Raw genomic sequence first — 17,772 nt, 5'->3', positions numbered from 1 at the left:
AAGGACAGTAAAGATCTAAAGATGGCTTACTGGTTTCTCTAAGTTTGGAAGGATTCTAATTCTAGGAGTTGATAACTGGTCTTGTTTTTTCTTAGGTGGGTGTCTTCTTCCTTGGTTTCCGTTGCCTTCTACGGTTCTTAGGAGAGTGCAGCAGCTGTGTGCTACCAGACAGGAGACTCTTCTTAGATCCTGATGTGTGTTACCTCTGACCACTCTGGGTAAAATGTATCTAGGTATTGGGGTCTGACACTTTGGAATGTGTCCACAGTCCAGAAGCAGAGAAGGTGAAGGGATCCTGGTGCTCAGCCTGCTTTCCTTTTACTTTACGTAGCTGCTCATTTAGGTTGTTCGCCATTTAGAACACCGGTTTGTGAGGATATGTCCCAGTTGTCAGGAAGAACTGAGATTGCAGGTAGCTCTGGAAGCTGAGGAACAGTTTTAATCTTTGACAAAATCTGTTAGTCCACAATTCTCCCATCAGCCTTTCGCTGCTCTGTTATCTCCTATTTCTCCTTCTCCATGTAGAAGATCTTGCCTTCTTGGTGCCTGGGCTTGTGCAGCTGCTGTAAGATTCAAATTTAAAGATAAAGGCTGCCTTAAGCAAACACCAAGTGGAATTTAGGAAAACACCGGATTTCTGGAAATGAGCTAACCGCCCTTAGCAGGGGTCCTTCACCACCCTCTCTGCATATCAAAGATATTTCTCCACCAAGGGCCTCCAATGAATTCAAAGGACAATAGGCAGCCACCAATAAATTCAAAAAGTAATAATCCCCACCAATGAGAAATAACCAACTGATGCTGTAACCTAAAGCCTATACCCTGAAACAGTCCCGATTACAGGGTCACCCCAGTGTACTGGATTATTAAACCTCTTGCTTATTGCATCGATCTCCATCTCCGAGTTTTCATGAGTGGGACCTCCTGTACGTAGGGCTGATTGGGTCCTACACTGCTTCTTGAAAGAAGCATCAGTCAGGTGTTTGGGGATTTTAACCTTGCAGATATCAACTTTTGTAAAGGTGGTGATGACAACACTCGGGTGCATTCTGCACAGAGGAACTCTGTTGAGGGCAAGAGGTCCAGTCACAAGTAGCAAGCCACTGCCCAGCTACTTCAGGAAAACCACTCTCTTGCCCCTGTGGCGCCCAGTGAGGATGATCAAGACAGTCTGGGGAGTGATGCTGAAGGGTTTTTTGCCATAGCTCAGCAGCTTCAGAGGCACATCTTCCATAGGAAAACACCTAGGCATTTTTCGAAGCTTCACCACCTGGGAACCACCATTTTTGTCTCTACCAACTTTTTTTTTCTGACAGTAGCGAGGACCTTCTCCTTTTTCTTTTCAACCTTGGTCTCAGCAGCTTTTGTACAAGGCCTTTCTGGATTACATAACAGATCAGGAGTACCCGCTAATTCCTCTAGCCAGGACAGGGTTTCAGCTGCAATTGGGCTCCCCTCACTGGGCTTTTTAACCTTAGGGTTACCCTTTATGGCTGCACCCACATGGCCCGGGCACCAGGGGCTGGGGTACCGGAGGCAGCAGCATCGCTGCCAGCCTATGTGGCCGCTGGTTTCTTCTCCTTGGAATCAGGCTCCTCTGTTTTGTTTCACCCACCATCTTGCAAAGACTGGAAAGAGAAATAAGTTAGCTGCTTCCAGTCTATAAGCCTCCTTTCACTGTTTTATTTCATTTCTAGAACCCAGCCCAAGGGAAGATGTTACCCATTCAAGATGAGTCTTCCATCCCATTTAAATTTATCCGGCCATCAGGCACTCCCTGAGAATATGCTGGCCACTGCACCCAGGAAAGCAGGTAGCCTAATTGTTGTGTTAATTAAAGGATTGGGGGTAGAGGTGGGGTGTTCTATGAAGTCTGGGTACAAGGGTGCCTCAGTGGGCCCATGATGAGACATCCCTTCCCCCTGAGAGACCAGCCACAAGATTGTGTAGTGTAAAATAGAGTTTATTGAGGGGAGGGGAGTTAAGAGGGTAGTAAGGCAGAGAAAGAGAGAGTAGAGTAAAGAAGGAGATATATAGAGATTGGTCATAAGCACATGGAGAGAAGGGGGAAAGGGGAATGGGGAGAGAAGTGACAAAGAGACAAGAGAAAGCAAGAGGAAGCAAGAGCAAGAGGAGAGGACAAGTATCCCCTTTATAGTGTCAGGTATACCTGGCTATTGCCAGGTAACTGTAGGGGTGGAGCTAACACTTAACTATGAATCTTCCCCTTCCCCTCCATTCTTCTAAATCTGGTATACAGGTCTGTAGTGTGCCACCTGCTGCTGCCTCTCTCCATCACCCTTTCTCTGTACTGGATAACACAGATCTTCATCTCCAAACTTTCCTTCTACAACTCACTGCTTTATCACAGCCCCAATACCAGTAGGCATTCTCTCAAGTCTACCAGAGAAAGCAGATTGGCTGGTTTTAGATCTTTACTGTCCTTTCTTCTCTTCATATCTAATTCCCTCATTCTCATCACCAACTTTGGCCCCACTTACAAGTGATGAAGTAGACCCTAGTCGAACACCAAGCTTTCCTCCCTCCTATGAACCAGCTCTATCCCACCCAAAGCCCATTGCCATTCCAACGTGTCAACTCCCAATTCCTAGAAATACCTTTTACCCAGTACCCGCCATGGTAACACACACCAGGATCCCAGAAGAATATCCTGAAGATATTCTTTAATTAACTTGCTTTAATTAATTGCTTGTTTTAATTAATATTGCCATGATGATGTTGGTCAGTGGCCTTTCTTCTTGTACATTTAGGATTCACAAAAGCACAATCAGAGGCATTTGGAAGGCTTCAGATTGAACATGGCCCCCAGAGTGAACTAGGCCCTGAGAAGAGAAAAAGGAGTAACAACAAGAGAGGAAGAGAGAAAGGGAAGAGGAGAGAGGGCAAATGGAAAATGAGAAGAACTGAGAATCAAGAGGAGGATCAAGAAAACTCTTAGCTAGAATGGCTCCGATTTTATAGATAAAAGAAAAAAGGAAAAAACAAGCTGAGGGAAGGGAAGCAAAGTTCAGAGGCCAGAAAGTTTTACTGTGGGCAGAGGTGAGAAGTGCTGAGGAGACAGGACTCTTTCAGCAGCTCCCTCAGTGCCCAGCAGTCAGTGTCTACTTTGATATGTTAAATAGGCACCTTAGTCATTTGTCCCTACTTGCTTTGAGACCTAACAGAAAGTAACTAATTCCTTTTAAAAAAAAACCTATGAAAACACAAAGAAACCTTGGAAGGAAATTAATAAAACAGTCAAAGACAAGAAGGTCAAAATAGAATCAATAAAGAAAACTAAACTGATGGAATACTGGAAATAAAAAATGTAGAAACTCAAAATTTAGGAAGAAAACACAGAGGCAAACCTCATCATTAAAATAAAAAAGATGGAAGAGAGAATCTCAGGAATTGAAGACTAAATAAAAGAAATCGCTCAGTCAAAGAAAATGTTGTACCTAAAGAATCCTGGTACAAAGCATCCAGGAAAATCTGAGATGCCAAATGGATCTAAAAATGAAAGGAATGAAGGAGCAGAAACCCAAATCAAGGGCACAGAAAATATTTTCAACAAAATTATAGAAGAAAATTTCCATAATCTAAATAAAGAGATTCCTATTGAGACAAAAGAAGCAAACCAAACACCAATAGGTTAGACCAGAAAAAAATTCTCTTGTACATAATAATCAAACATGAAATATACAGAAAGAAAGGACACAAAGGGGAAAAATATGTTACAAATAAAGGCAGACCCATTAAAATAAGATCTGTCTTCTTAATGGAAATTATAAAATTCAGAGGTACCTGGACAGATGTTCTACAAATTAGAAAAGACCACAGATGCTAGCCCAAACTACCATACACAGTAAAACTTTCAATCACAGTATATAGAAAAAAATAAGGCATCCCATAGTAAAACCAAATTGAAACAATATCTATTTACAAATCTAGTCCTAAAGAATGCACTAGGAGGAAAACTCTAACCTAAAGAAGTTAATAAAACACAATAATCCCAGACCAGCAAATATTAAAATGTGAAGCACACACACACACACACACACACACACACACACACACACACACACACACACACACACAACCTATCACTACCACAAGAAAATGACAAGAATTGAAAAATACTGGTCATTGATATCTCTCTGTATCTATGATCTCAATTTACCAATAAAGAGACATAGTTTAACAAAATAGATAGGAAAACAGGTTCCAGCCTTCCAAGGGTCACACTTTGACATAAATGACAGGTATCACTTCGAGGTAAAAAAATAGAAAAAAAATTTCAAGTAAATGAACCTAAGAAGAAAGATGGTGTAGACATATAAATATCTAGCAAAGTAGACTTCAAAATCAGAAGAGACAGAGGATACTTTATACTCATCTAAAGAAAATCTAGAAAGAGGACATTGTAAATCTTAATGTCTATTCAACAAACACAAAGGCACCCAAGTTTATAAAAGAAACAACTTAAATCACATATTGACCCTCACACACTGATATTGGGAGACTTTAATACCTCAGTCTCACCAATAGACAAGTCATCCAGACAAAAACAAATGCTGCAGCTAACTGATATTATAAAACAAATGAATCTAACAAATATTTAAAAATATATATGCCCTCTTATCAACACCTTCTATTACTTTCTCAAAAGTTGACTACATATTTAGACACCAAACAAGTCTCAACAAATATAAGAAAATTGAAATAACATTCTATATCCTATCTGACCACCACAGATTAAATCTGGATGTCAACACCAGAAAATACAAACCTTACAAACTCATGGAAAATGAGCAAGCCATTATTTAGTGAAAAAATTAGTCAAGATAGGAATTAAGAAAGAAAATCACAAATTTCTATAATTAACTAGAAATGAATAGATAGCATGTCCAAACTTATGGGGCATAATGAAGGCAGTTCTAATAGGCAAGTTTATGAACTAAGTGTCTGGAGAGATCTCATAATAGCAATTTAACAACACTTGGAAAGCTCTAGAACAACAACAAAAAAAGAAATAGCACAAAAGAGAAGTAGTTAGTAAAAAAAATAATATAACGGAACTCAGGACTGAAATCTGTAAAATAGAAACAAGCAAGCAAACAAACAAAAATAATACAAAGAATCAATGAAAAAAGGGGTTGATTCTTTGAGAAAACCAATAAGGGTGACCAACTGTTATTTAAATTAACTGAAAGGTAGAGAGAAAATATCCTAATTAACAAATTCAGAAATGAATTGAGGGTGTCTTAGGTGTCTTTTACTGCTGTAAAGAGACACCATGACCAAGGCAAGTCTTAGAAAGGACAATATCTAATTTGGGTTGGCTTACAGGTTCACAGATTCAGTCCATTATCATCAAGGCATGATGCATGGTAGCATCCAGGCAGGCAAGGTGCAGAGGAAAGTAAGAGTTCTACATCTTCATTTGAAGGCTGCTAGCAGAATACTGGCTTCCAGGCAGCTAGAATGAAGTTCTTAAAGCCCATACCCCTCAGTGCCATGACTACTCCAAAAGGCCACACCTACTTGAACAGGACCACAACTTCTAATACTGCCACTCCCTGGGCTAAGCATATACAAACTATCACATTAAGTTTCTCATTGTTGTGAAGAGATACCAGGACCACAGCAACTCTTATAAAGAAAAAAAAAAAAACATTTAATTGGGTGCCTGGCTTATATTCCCAAGATTCAGTCCATTATTGTCAAGGTAGGAAGCATGGACACAGAGGCTGATGTGGTGCTGGAGAAGGAGTTAGGAGTTCTGCATCTGATTCAACATACAACAAGTAGAAAAAATGAGACACTTGGCCTGGCTTAAGCTTGTAAAACCTCAAAGCCCATCCTCAGTGACACGTTTTCTCCAGCAAGACCACACTTACTCTAACTAGGCACAGATCCTAATCTTTTCAAATAATGCCACTCCCTTTGAGCCTACTGGGGATCATTTGCATTAAACCACCATTGGGGCCATAAAAAAAGATACCAAGAATGTCCAGAGAATCATAAAGACATACTATAAAAACACCTGTATTCTACAAATATGCAATAAATAAATAAATAAATAAATAAATAAATAAAATCTAAAAGAAATAGTTTTCTCAAAGTTTACCACTTACCAAAGTTAAAACAAGATCAGAAACACAATTTAAGCAGACAAGTAAATCCTAGTGAAATAAAAGCAGTCTTCCCAGCAAGAAGACCAGACAGTTTTAATGCAGAATTCTACTAGACGTTCAAAGAAGAGTTAATGCTAATACTCCTCAAATAATTCCACAAAATAGAAATAGAAGTAATATTGTCTAGTTTGTTTTATGAGGCCACAGTTACCATGATACTCAAAGTAGAAAAACAACCAATAAAGAAAGAGATTTACAGACCAATTTCTCTTAATGAACATTGATGTTAAAAATATTCAATAAAAACTTCTAAGCTGAATCCAAGAATATAAGACAGAGATGACTCATCATAATCAAATAGGCTTCATCTAAGAGATACAGGGATGGTTCAACATGTGCAAATGAATAAATGTAATCCACCATAATCAAACTGAAAGACAAAAACCACATGATCATCTCATTAGATGCAGAAAAGGCATTTGACAAAATTCAACACCTCTTCATAATAAAAGTCCTGAAAAGATTTTGAATTCCAGAGTTTATTTATACATTAGTGTTTCCTTTATACAAGGTATATATACCTCAACACAATAAAGGTAGTTTAAAGAAAGCTCATAGCCAACATCAACTTAAGTGGAGAAAAACTCAAAGCAATTCCACTTAAATCGGGAACAAGATAAGATTGTTCACTCTTTTCATTTTTATTTAATATAATATTTAAAATTTTAGGTAGAATTATAAGACAACTAGAAGAGGTCAAGGGCATTCTAACTGAAAAGAGAAAAGGCAAAGTAACTTTATGTGCAGATGGAACAATACTATATATAAGTGACCCTAAAAATCCCACCTGAAAATTTCTACAGCTAATAGACACTTTCAGCAAAGTAGGTGGATACAAAATTAAGGCACTAAAGTCCGTAGACCTGCTATACACAATGGACTGAGGAAGAAATGATGTAAATAACATAGTTCACTATGGCCTCGGTCTTTATTTTTTATTTTTAAACGCCTTTTTTATTGGATTATTTTATTACATTTCAAATGTTATCCCCTTTCCCGGTTTCCCATCCATAAACCCCCTATCTCATCTCTCCTCCCCCTTCTTCTATAAGGGTGCTCCCCTACCCAACTACCCATCCCTTCCCGCCTCCCCACCTTGACATTTCCCTACACTGGGGGGGGGGTGTTCAGCCTTGGCAGGACCAAAGGCTTCTCCTCCCATTGGTGCCCAACAAGGCCATTACTGCTACATATGCAGTTGGAGCCATCAATCTGTCTACATGTACTTTTTGAGTAGTAGTTTAGTCCCTAGGAGCTCTGGTTGGTTAGTATTGTTGTTCTTATGGGGTTGGAAACACATTTAGCTCCTTCAATCCTTTCTCCTACTCCTCCACTGGGGACCCTGCTCTCGTTCTTAGTTCAGTGGTGGACTGCAAACTCCCACCTCTGTATCTGTACACTCTGGCAGAGCTTCTCAGGAAACAGCTATATCAGTCTCCTCTCAGAATGCACTTCTTGGCATCAGCAATACTGTCTGGATTTTGGTAGCTGTATGTATATGGGCTGGAAAGATGGTTCAGTCATTAAACTCTGGGCTCACAACCAAAAGTATAGCCTCAGTCTTAATTGGGATGTCTCCTCGAAAACCTTCTCATCACAACTGAAAGTATTCCATGGAAGAGGAGGTGTAAAATGTACAAAAGTGACAGAGGGCATCACAAACACAAAACAAAGCCCTCTAAATCAAAATAATCTGTTCAAATACAAACTCACAGAGACTGAGGAAGAATGCACATCTGGTCTTCACCAGATGGGATTTTAGACCTGAATGTAGAGGTGGACACATGCTCCAATCCTAACCAGAAGCTATCTTCAATTTATAATCACTTGCAAATGAAATTTATTTTTCTTCAAGAGTTTAACCAGGGAAACCACCTACTCTTAAGGGTTGACTACATAAACAGTAGTAGATGGCCAACAGACAATTAACTCAGAGGTGATTTGTTGTCTAATAATGTCTGACAGGGCTTTTTCCTTTTTTCTTTTTATTATTTTTACATTTTATGTTATCATTCTGTGGCTTCCATTATAGTGTTTCTGTGAGACTCTTGAGTATGAGAACAAGTGGGACTCTGTTCCTCTGCCTTTTCTTGGTCTCTCTTTTTTCTGTTGTGTTTTTTGTTTTTTGTCCAATTTCTGATGTGTTAGTTATTGTTTTACTTTATTATTTATTGTATTTTATCTTGTATAGAAGTTTGTTGCTTTTCTAATGAAAGAGACAAATGAGCTGTATCCCTATGGGAGGGAAGGGGATGAGGAACTGAGAGGAGTAGAGAGAGGGTGAACTATTATCAGGATATGTGAAAAAACATAATAGGAAAAAAAACAAAACTCATCTGACAGTGTCCTCAGGGACACACCCTAAGGTGCACTTCATATTTCATATGTGCTTGTTAACCCAACCGTCACATCCCATCAGTTGCCCATCGTATTACAAAGATCTTCCACAATGTGCACCATCCTTGAGAATGGCTTACGCAAAGACCTTGTGACCATCTCTGCCTCCCATTTTCACTTCTCACAGTTGGTCTATTAACAAACCTCTATCTGCTGAATTTGGAAAGTAAACCCAGAAATTAATCTATCAGTTCCTCAGCTCTCATTCTGATGAAAGTGCTCATTGTCTGACTGAAAAGTTGTATAGCTTCAAGTCTCACATCCCTGTTTTTGACCTAACAGCCGTGCTCTAGTCAATTCTGTGGTCTTCTAAAAGTATAAATCAGATCGTAGACAGAATCTACACAACCAGTGGCTGCCTACCTCACTCTATAAAGCTAAGCTACAGGACCAACCACCTTCTTGATGTTACTCTTTATGATGTCTTCCCCATGATCTCAACTCTAATCACACTGCCATGCCTTCCCCTGAGTATTCCGAGAACATCCATTCTGTAGAGCTTTACTGTGCTGCTACCTCAGCCTCATTGCCTCATGAGACATCTCCTAGTTACATGACACAATCCTGTTCCCAGTCTTCTCTCAAATGTCATCAACTCCACCTCTCTACCAACGACAAGTCTTCTTTTATGCATTTTCCATCTAAAGAAAACACAATGTAAATCTTGATTCTTTTTTCTTTTCTTTTTTGGTCTTCCTTTCTTTGTAACAAAACCTCTAAAAGAAACCGTATTGCAGCTGTATTCTGTCCTGTGCTGTGGTTTTTCTCCATAGAATATGATGACAATATGTATAATATGTTACATATATTGTATATAATGCATATACATGTGTTTTATTCCATATATACAATATATATACATATATATATATATATATATATATCTCATTGGAACACTGGTTTACGCTTAATAGATGTGTGGTTTATCTCTTGACCAGTGAAAAAGCACAGAATGAGAAAAAAGAGGGAGTGAAACTGTATTTAATAAGTTGATAATGATGTTGAGAAAGGAAACTAACACAATGGTTCAATTCTCCATCAAAATATAACCTAATAACCCAAAGATTCACTTTTGACGTATAGCACAGAGAAATTAAGAGCAAGCCTGTAGAATGGATAAGCAACATGAAAATTAATATTACCTGTCACAATTGTTTGAAAATAGGAAGTTTTATTTAGTAGTACAGGTTTATGAAACAAATATATGTGCTTTTGTTTCTAAATATATAAGCTTTTAAAAATGGTAAAAGGAAAATGAGCTTCAGAGGACAGCTCCATCACATGGTGAGAAACTTGAAGCTAAGAAATGGAGCTCTTCCCTGATGTCCTGTCTACGTGGATAGGCTTCCAGGAGAGCACTCCTCTGGAGCCGTTACAATGAGATGTCAAGAGACATCCCTTCTGTATAGCAATGCACTGGTAGATAAAGCCAGCCTAAGTCTTCTTCAGAGTCCAGGGTATTCTACAGGAACATAGGCAGCCTTGTTCCCAGTACAGAGCTGGCAAGGATCATATCTACCCAAAGACAGGCAGCATCAGGATTTAAGGCCGGCCATCCCCCACCTTTCTTTTAGCATTTTCTCTGTAAACAAAATAGACGCAACATATTATTTCATTCTCTTCTTCTCATGTTTTTCTTTCATCCTTCCTTCTCTTCATTATTTTCATTATTATTCATAGTAAAGTAATGTGAGTATATGGAGACGTTCAAAAATTGCATATTCTTACTAAAGATCATTTTAAACAAATATGCACTTGCTTTGAGGATTTATTATAATAATTTTTCTGTTACTTCTTTTTATTTATTTTTGGAATGATGTGTGTTCCCTCTCCAATTTTCATTATTACTTCTAAAATGGTTTTCCTACTATATTGTCCCTACAAAACCTCACAGAGAAAACTCAAGTTACCTGCAGTGGCTTCCTCGCATGCCCATCAGTGAACTCACTGCTCTGCCTGCACCTGGCCCTGGAGCAGTCGCTTTCATGGTGAAGCAGCCTCCTCCGTTCCCCTCCTTACTCCACCTCCATCTCGAGGACTTTGCCTGCTTCCTAAGCCCCGCCTCTTTTTCTATGTTTCTGTATGATTTTGTCTGCAGGTCCATAACAGGCAGCCCATTTTGAACATTCACAAGCCTCGGGGTTTTCACCTGATCTGATTCTATTTCTATCTGCCCACAGGAAATCGCATTTGCCAGTTTGTTTCATCATAAAGGAAGTTTGTGCATCTTTCATCCCACCTGTCTCTGAGGTAACCTCAGGTTTAATACCAGAATTTACTTGGTAGAAATAGGAGGGATGAACTTAATTTCTTCAATTAAAGCTGCTGAATCACGTGATTCATCTTAGCTTACTTGTCTGCTCACTGCCCAAGTCATTTGAGGTCCTATTTGCAATACTAATGATAACTGACATCAAACTGGATGATGCTTTGACTTCATTTCATTACCTCTGTCTCCACTAACCTCGCCTTCATTAGAGGATTTTATAAGTAAATTATGACGACAGTTTAGTTCTCTTCCCATTTAAATAACTCCCAATGCTTTCGAACTTATTGCCCTAGTTTCTGAATGCTCATTGGAAGTTGTAAAAACCATCGATGGCCAAGCATGCACACGTTCTTCAGACTTCTACAGTTAGCTTTGCTCATGGTTTGTTCTTCCTATGGACTACAAGTATTGACAGAATAGCAAACATTTACAACTTGAAAGTCTTTCAGTGCCTCCATACTGGTCAGAAGTCTTGCTTACACTATAGTCACAAACTATTGCAAAATATTGTTACTGCTGTAAATTTAATACCTTTCCAACACTTGAAAATTCTTGTGAGGCAAGCATTGGTACTTGATGAACTGTGGTCATATTTAGAGCACTGGAAATTATAGTAAACAAATCATTCCAAAAGACCAAAGGGTGGTGATGTTACAAAATCATGCATGAGTATAAAATTAATTCAGATCATAAGACATGCTACTGGAGGGAAGACTATGAATGTTATAAAAGATTCTTCATGGAAACTGTACTTCAGCAAATTACCACTTTTAACAGAAGAATATTTGGGGCTAGGGATATAGCTCGGTGGTCTGACATAGCACTTACATGTCAGACCCTGGCTTCAGTTCCAGTAACTAAAATAACATTAAATAAGGAAATGTAAAAAGATATTGAAATACCCTTCTATTTCATAACTACACATCCATGCGAAGATGGATTTTTCTTCATATACTTCAAATATATCATACCAAAATGAATAAAGAGATAAGTATTCAACCATCTTCTGCCAAATTGTCATTAAGAAAATTTGAAATTGTGTATATAAACATACACATAAATGAAAATAAATAAATGATGTCCCTATATAATAGGGAAACAATGCTTCAACTAAACATCTTATGCCTCCAAGTAAAATTCCTAAGGCATGAAATGGCTACATCTTGTCAAGTCTGTGGCAAAAAGGAACCACAGACAGCTCCCAACATCACACAGGCTATTGTCAAGGATATAGGTTAACCTCCACAACATGGTCAGGCTTACTCACTGAAGACACAACTAACTGATGTCATCAAACATGGAGAAATCAAGCTGGGGTCCAACTAGAAGCTTCACCCTTACTGACTATCACTCATGTTGCTGGAAAATACTATCTATATGCTTCTAGCAGATAAAGTAATAATCACTATCACCCAGCTACAAACTCTGCAGTCTACATTAGTGACCTATCTTCAAGATTCTGGTGCCATAGTAGCACAAATATTATAGGAGTAACCAACTTTTTCGTTTGTTGGTTGTTTGTTCATTTGTTTGTTTAAGCCCTAGTTCATAAGATGGAATCCATACCCCATATTGTGAAAGTGGCCAAAAATCTGAGAATAGATAAAATATCGGCCTAAAGGAAAGACTATCACTATTATTCTGCTAAAGGCATATATACCAATAAAATGACTTCTAATGACATATTGTTACACCTACACATCAGAGCATTGCTCATCTCTCATTAGAGTAGCTTCCTCTTGCCGCACATGGTAATAACAGAAAGACCCATGGCTGGACAACATGCAGAGGGTGGGAGAGTTTGGAGCATTCATCTCTAAATGAAACGTCTTTATCAAGTCCCTTCTTCAAGGTTCAGGGATTTGGGAAGAAGAGGTAGAAATTTATAAAAAGAGCCAGAGGTGGTAAGTGACTCCAAGGAAACAATATTTCTAAACACAGCAGGACTGATACATGAATGAATGCACAGAGACTGTCACAGCACACACAAGATCTGCACAGGTTCAAATCACAAAATCCCAGCACTGCAAAGGGGAAGTAGAGACAAAGTCCCACCCTTAAAAGAAGTTCTTTCTGATTAACACCTGTTGGAAAAGGGAAAATCCATTTTCTCTAAGAAAGTGTAACTGGGTACATCCACCACACTCCAGAGCAGGTCCTGCACCAAGGTGTATTGGACAAGTCAAAGCTGACTCTACGTTTTTCTCTGTGCTTGTCGTTGTGCTTTTTTTGCTACTTTCATCTGGACTTCGATGTTGTTGTTGTTGTTGATGTTGTTGCTTATTTATTTGTATCTTTTGATTATTTGTTTAATTTTGTTTGTTTTTTGAGAGAAAAAAAAGAAAATAAAGCTGGATGGGTAGAGAGAATCAGGAAGGAGTTGGCAAAAGGGGAAAGAATATAATCAAATACCTCGAATGAAAAAATTTGGCCCAGATCACTAGCAAAGACCAAGTTGAATGAGATTCCATGTTCCTAATAAAAGATAGTGCTTATATAGTCTACCTAGCAGCTTCCACAACTTTCACTCCAGACAGGATACAGATTTTTAACAGAAATACGAGGATGAGGAGAAGAGCAATCATTATCAGATATCTATGATAAAGACATTTAAGATTTTTAAAATTCGAATTTGTAATTCATAGCAAATAAAGGAGTTATTATTTGAAATATGTATGTCTTATTCAAATAGAGATCTTCAGAAAGTATCTTATATAAAAAAATATCTTATATACAGAATTAGGAACAAACACTGATCTCAGAAATTGTAAGGATTATTGTCATAATTGTTTTAAGCAGAAATGTAAAGTTAATGGAAGGAGAACATTGACAAGCAGTGAATTATTGCTGAAAAGGAAAGATATTTCTAAAAAAATCATAAAAAGGACTACATAGCAATAACATCATACAAAAATATCTACATTCCATAGAGAACAAAAATATTAATTTGATATTCTCTGAATTTATAAAGAAGACAAATGTAAGATAGAAAATAATTATGAAAATGAGTAAAAAAGATTTTTGTAGTTTAAAATAAAATACATTTTATTGTAGTTAAAATAAAATCGTTGAATCTACCTAGTGCTAAAGAGAATGAAATAAAACAATACCCTTCCAGACAAATTGCTACATACTGCACCTAACTGACATAGTCTATAATATATAAGACTAAATAACTTAGTCTATAATATATAAGGATAATAGTTTTAAACAAGTGTAAAGACATTTATTGAACTTAGACTTGTCGACTCAGACATATTTTATTCAATTGCAAAGGGAAAAGTATGGCACAGTCAACAAAGTTAACTTTTGTTCCACTGGACTCTATCTAGTCTGACATAGAAATGCCCCCCACAGTCTCATGTGTTTGAATGGTAGTTCTCCAGCTGAAGGGGATATCTGGAAAGGATGTGGAAATGTTAAGCAGTGCGGCACCTTGATGGAGGAAGTGGGTCATGGCATGGAGGGCTGGCCTTGAAGTTTTTATACCTGATGTAATTTTTAAGCACTTGACTTCCCGACTTTAGCAATGTGATCAGCTGAATTCCTGATTCTGCCCCATGCCTTCCTCATCATGGTGAATCTCATTGCGTTCCTTTGAACCATATATAAATAATTTTCCTTCTTTCTTAAATTGTTTTTGTCCATAATCATTGGATAAGTACATTCCAGAATATTCCAGGTACCATTAGTGAGGTGATAATATAATCCCATTATAATCATAACAAAGGTGCCTGAAAGCCTTGGGTATAAATGTGCAGCAGTATGAAAAGATTTGAGTTTCTGTCTAGAAATGTCCCCATGATATTCTGAAGCAGAGTATACTAGGTCATTTTGTGGGGTGCTTAAAAGATCATAATGTTAGGAGAAATACAGAAAGTGGAAGCCGGGCTCATTTATTTTCAGAGAAAAACAAAGACTCTTTTGAGAATTGGGTTAAAGACCATTCAGGCTGTGTATTGTTAGACAGAATCTGGCTGTACTGTAAATATCTTGAGAACTTACAAAGGCCTAAGTTAAAAAATAATGAGCTAATTTCTTTTGTTAAATAAACTCCAAGGTATCTGTGGCCTGACTACTATTCCCTGCTCGTATACATAGATAAAATGAGAGAAAGAGCAGAGCTATGAACAAAATGTAGAATTGGAAAGGGGCTGTATGTAGGTAAGCATGTTGAAGGTTGCAGACAAGAGCATGGCTACCCTGAGGACAAGTCTCACCCATTGAAGGTCCTAATTATAAGAAGAAAACTCCATTTGAAAGGAGAGACGCTACTGTTAGAATGAAGACGAAGAAGTTCCATGTTGAAAGCAAATGCCCAGGGAATTATTTTCTAATGAGCTGCGCATAAAAGCAGATTCAAGTATGGCTCAAAAGGAGCAGACTGTACCTTGAGTTGTGAGCAGAAATTGGCAGCATCATACAGGTGGTACTAGTTTTGCAGACATAAGAGATGCAAGATTAAGATGATTATGGAATCCTGCTCCAAATTTTAAGAAAGCTCCTGAAAGCAGAAAATGTGTAGCAAGGAGTACCTCAGAGGTCTCTGCATGAACCTGTGAGAGTGAAGCAGCAGTTGCCACGGAGACCTCAGGATGTTGGAGACGCTGGAGCCATGCAACATCTGCCCAAGAAAGTTTTTGGTATGAAATGGAGATGGTTCAAGAAGGCACTGTGGACAGCAGGAAGCAGAGTTAGGTGATCGGGCTACCCAACCCCTTTGGAAGACATAATATCTACACAGTCCTTGAAGTCAGACATGGAGTTTCAGTCTTGTTTTAGCCAAATCATTCCTTGCAATACCTCCATCTTCCTGCTTTGCAATGGGAATGTTCACTCTGTGTCATTGTATGCTGGGCATACATATATTGATGATGGTTGTTGTTGTTGTTGTTGCTGCTGTTCTTGCTGCTGCTCTTGTTGTTATTCTTGTTCTTGTTGCAAAATCGCTTTAAGCTGTAGTAGAAATTTTTAACTAAATGAGTTTTATGAAAGGAATCCTAAGAGTTTATATCTAAAATGACACCGGACCCATTTGATTTTGAAGAAAATATCATCAGATATTGGCCCAAACAGACAATCCCTAAGACCATAAGAAATGTAGGTCTCTGTCTAACATTTTTCAGGTACCATAATTCTGATAGTAAATATTACTGAAAACAACACAATAACATTGCAAACTCACAATACTTTGTAAATTTAACAATTAATAAATGAGTTTAGCCACAAACTGAGACATTATTATCAAATAGGATTTCATTTATTTGAAAGTCCAATATAATATTTGGTAGTTTATTAAAATTTTTACTAGATGTAAGTTAAATGAAGAAAATTATGTAATAACTTCAATTGATTACAGAAACATTTAGTCATGTTTAACTTTCATTACTGATTTTAATGATCATTATAAATGATCAACTTTATTTTATGTAGGCCACAACAAAAAATAGTGAAAAGTAAAAAAAGTTCTAGTCAATGGTCAAGGCAACCTGTTAGAACCATTTCCTGCTGTGCAGTACATTGATAAGCCCCATGTATTTGAGGTTACCTGAGAGCACCTCATGACTTCAAAAATATACCGTCTTACTCATAAGCATATACAGCTTCTATAACCCTTAAAACAGTATGTTTTTAATACCAGAATTTAGAACTACTTTTAGAATTATTTCATAATAACAGGTAAAAGCTTTTAATACTAGGATTAAGCCCTTGAAATAATTTTAAGAAATATAAAATGAATATAGTTTAATAAAGTATATATATTTATCTTCATTTTAGCCTAGTAAATGGGGAGACATTGCTTATTGCTAAATGAAGAAAGCCACGTTTTCTGTACATGTGACTTCCCAAGTGCATTTTATAAACTGCTTCCTCCAATACAATAAGGTTTTTTTGGTACAGATGCTAGATGACACATATGACCACATACTCAGGTTGGAATGCTGTGTAGAGTCCTGGACATTTGCAGATGCTGACACTAATTTCTTAGATCTACAAAACTGTGAGCTAGAAGGCTGACATTACACCAGAGTATGGCTTTTGTTACCAGAAAAAGAACCAGACTTCTCCAGGGCCCACTTGAGCATTTAATGCATTTGTGGTTGGTGGTAGCCATTGATGGTATTTGTGGTCCTCTGGTGCCTTAAATCCTCAATAAGCTTCTATCAACATCTTAGGTCATATCAAAAAGAAATGCAGACATGGTGGGAAGACAAGAAGCCCATCAGTGCTTATCTTTCTATTTAAAATTCTTATAGATTATTTAGTTACTCACATTTGAACCGTTGATTTCTGTATTTCTAAAAATTTTAAGAACAACATATTTTCTAACACTTGGTTGAAAGAGTGTAAGAGTAATAGGTATTAGAAAAGTATCCTGGTGCCCAGTAGTATAAGTTCCGAATGACAAATGAGTCTCCATTTCAGTAGAGCCAAGTTATTTGCTAATGGCTGCCCACCTAGCTCTGTGCTATCAAATACTAATAGAAAATTATAATGAGCACTTGAATGGGCTAGTGCTTGGCAGATAAGAAATCATTGAGTATTTAGAGTCATTTTATAAACTGCTTCTATCTTCAGAAAATTAGGCTTGTACACTTTCCTATCATTCTTTTTTTCCCCCTTAACTTACTTGTGAAGTCACAGGGCAAAATCTGATTTATACTGTTAATGTCTCTTTGTTCTTGGTCCCACTGCCTTCACAAAAATGCTTTAGGCAGTCCACTAGAATGACTAATTTACTGGAGAAGTTATCAAGAGTCTATCCAGTCTCAACTATAAAATAATTCAAGTAAGACAATGGTGCCTGCTAGCATTCCACAGTGAAGGTTTGTCCCTGAAACTATTGATCCACCATGAGGTCAAAGGTTGTGTGTAAACTCACTACTTCATAGGCAATTCATCTCTCTT

The 17,772-nt window shown here is 37.6% G+C and overlaps 1 pseudogene; it reads right to left on the bottom strand.

The window, feature by feature from the left end:
* Positions 1 to 302: 302 nt before the first annotated feature.
* LOC116896093 lies at positions 303 to 2,639 on the bottom strand (annotated as a pseudogene).
* Between the last annotated feature and the right edge of the window lie 15,133 nt (positions 2,640 to 17,772).

This window comes from Rattus rattus, chromosome 3 (genome assembly GCF_011064425.1).
Source record: "Rattus rattus isolate New Zealand chromosome 3, Rrattus_CSIRO_v1, whole genome shotgun sequence".
NCBI lineage: Eukaryota > Metazoa > Chordata > Mammalia > Rodentia > Muridae > Rattus > Rattus rattus.
Note: the sequence above shows the minus strand (reverse complement) of the source record. Positions and strands in the feature narration are given on the sequence as shown.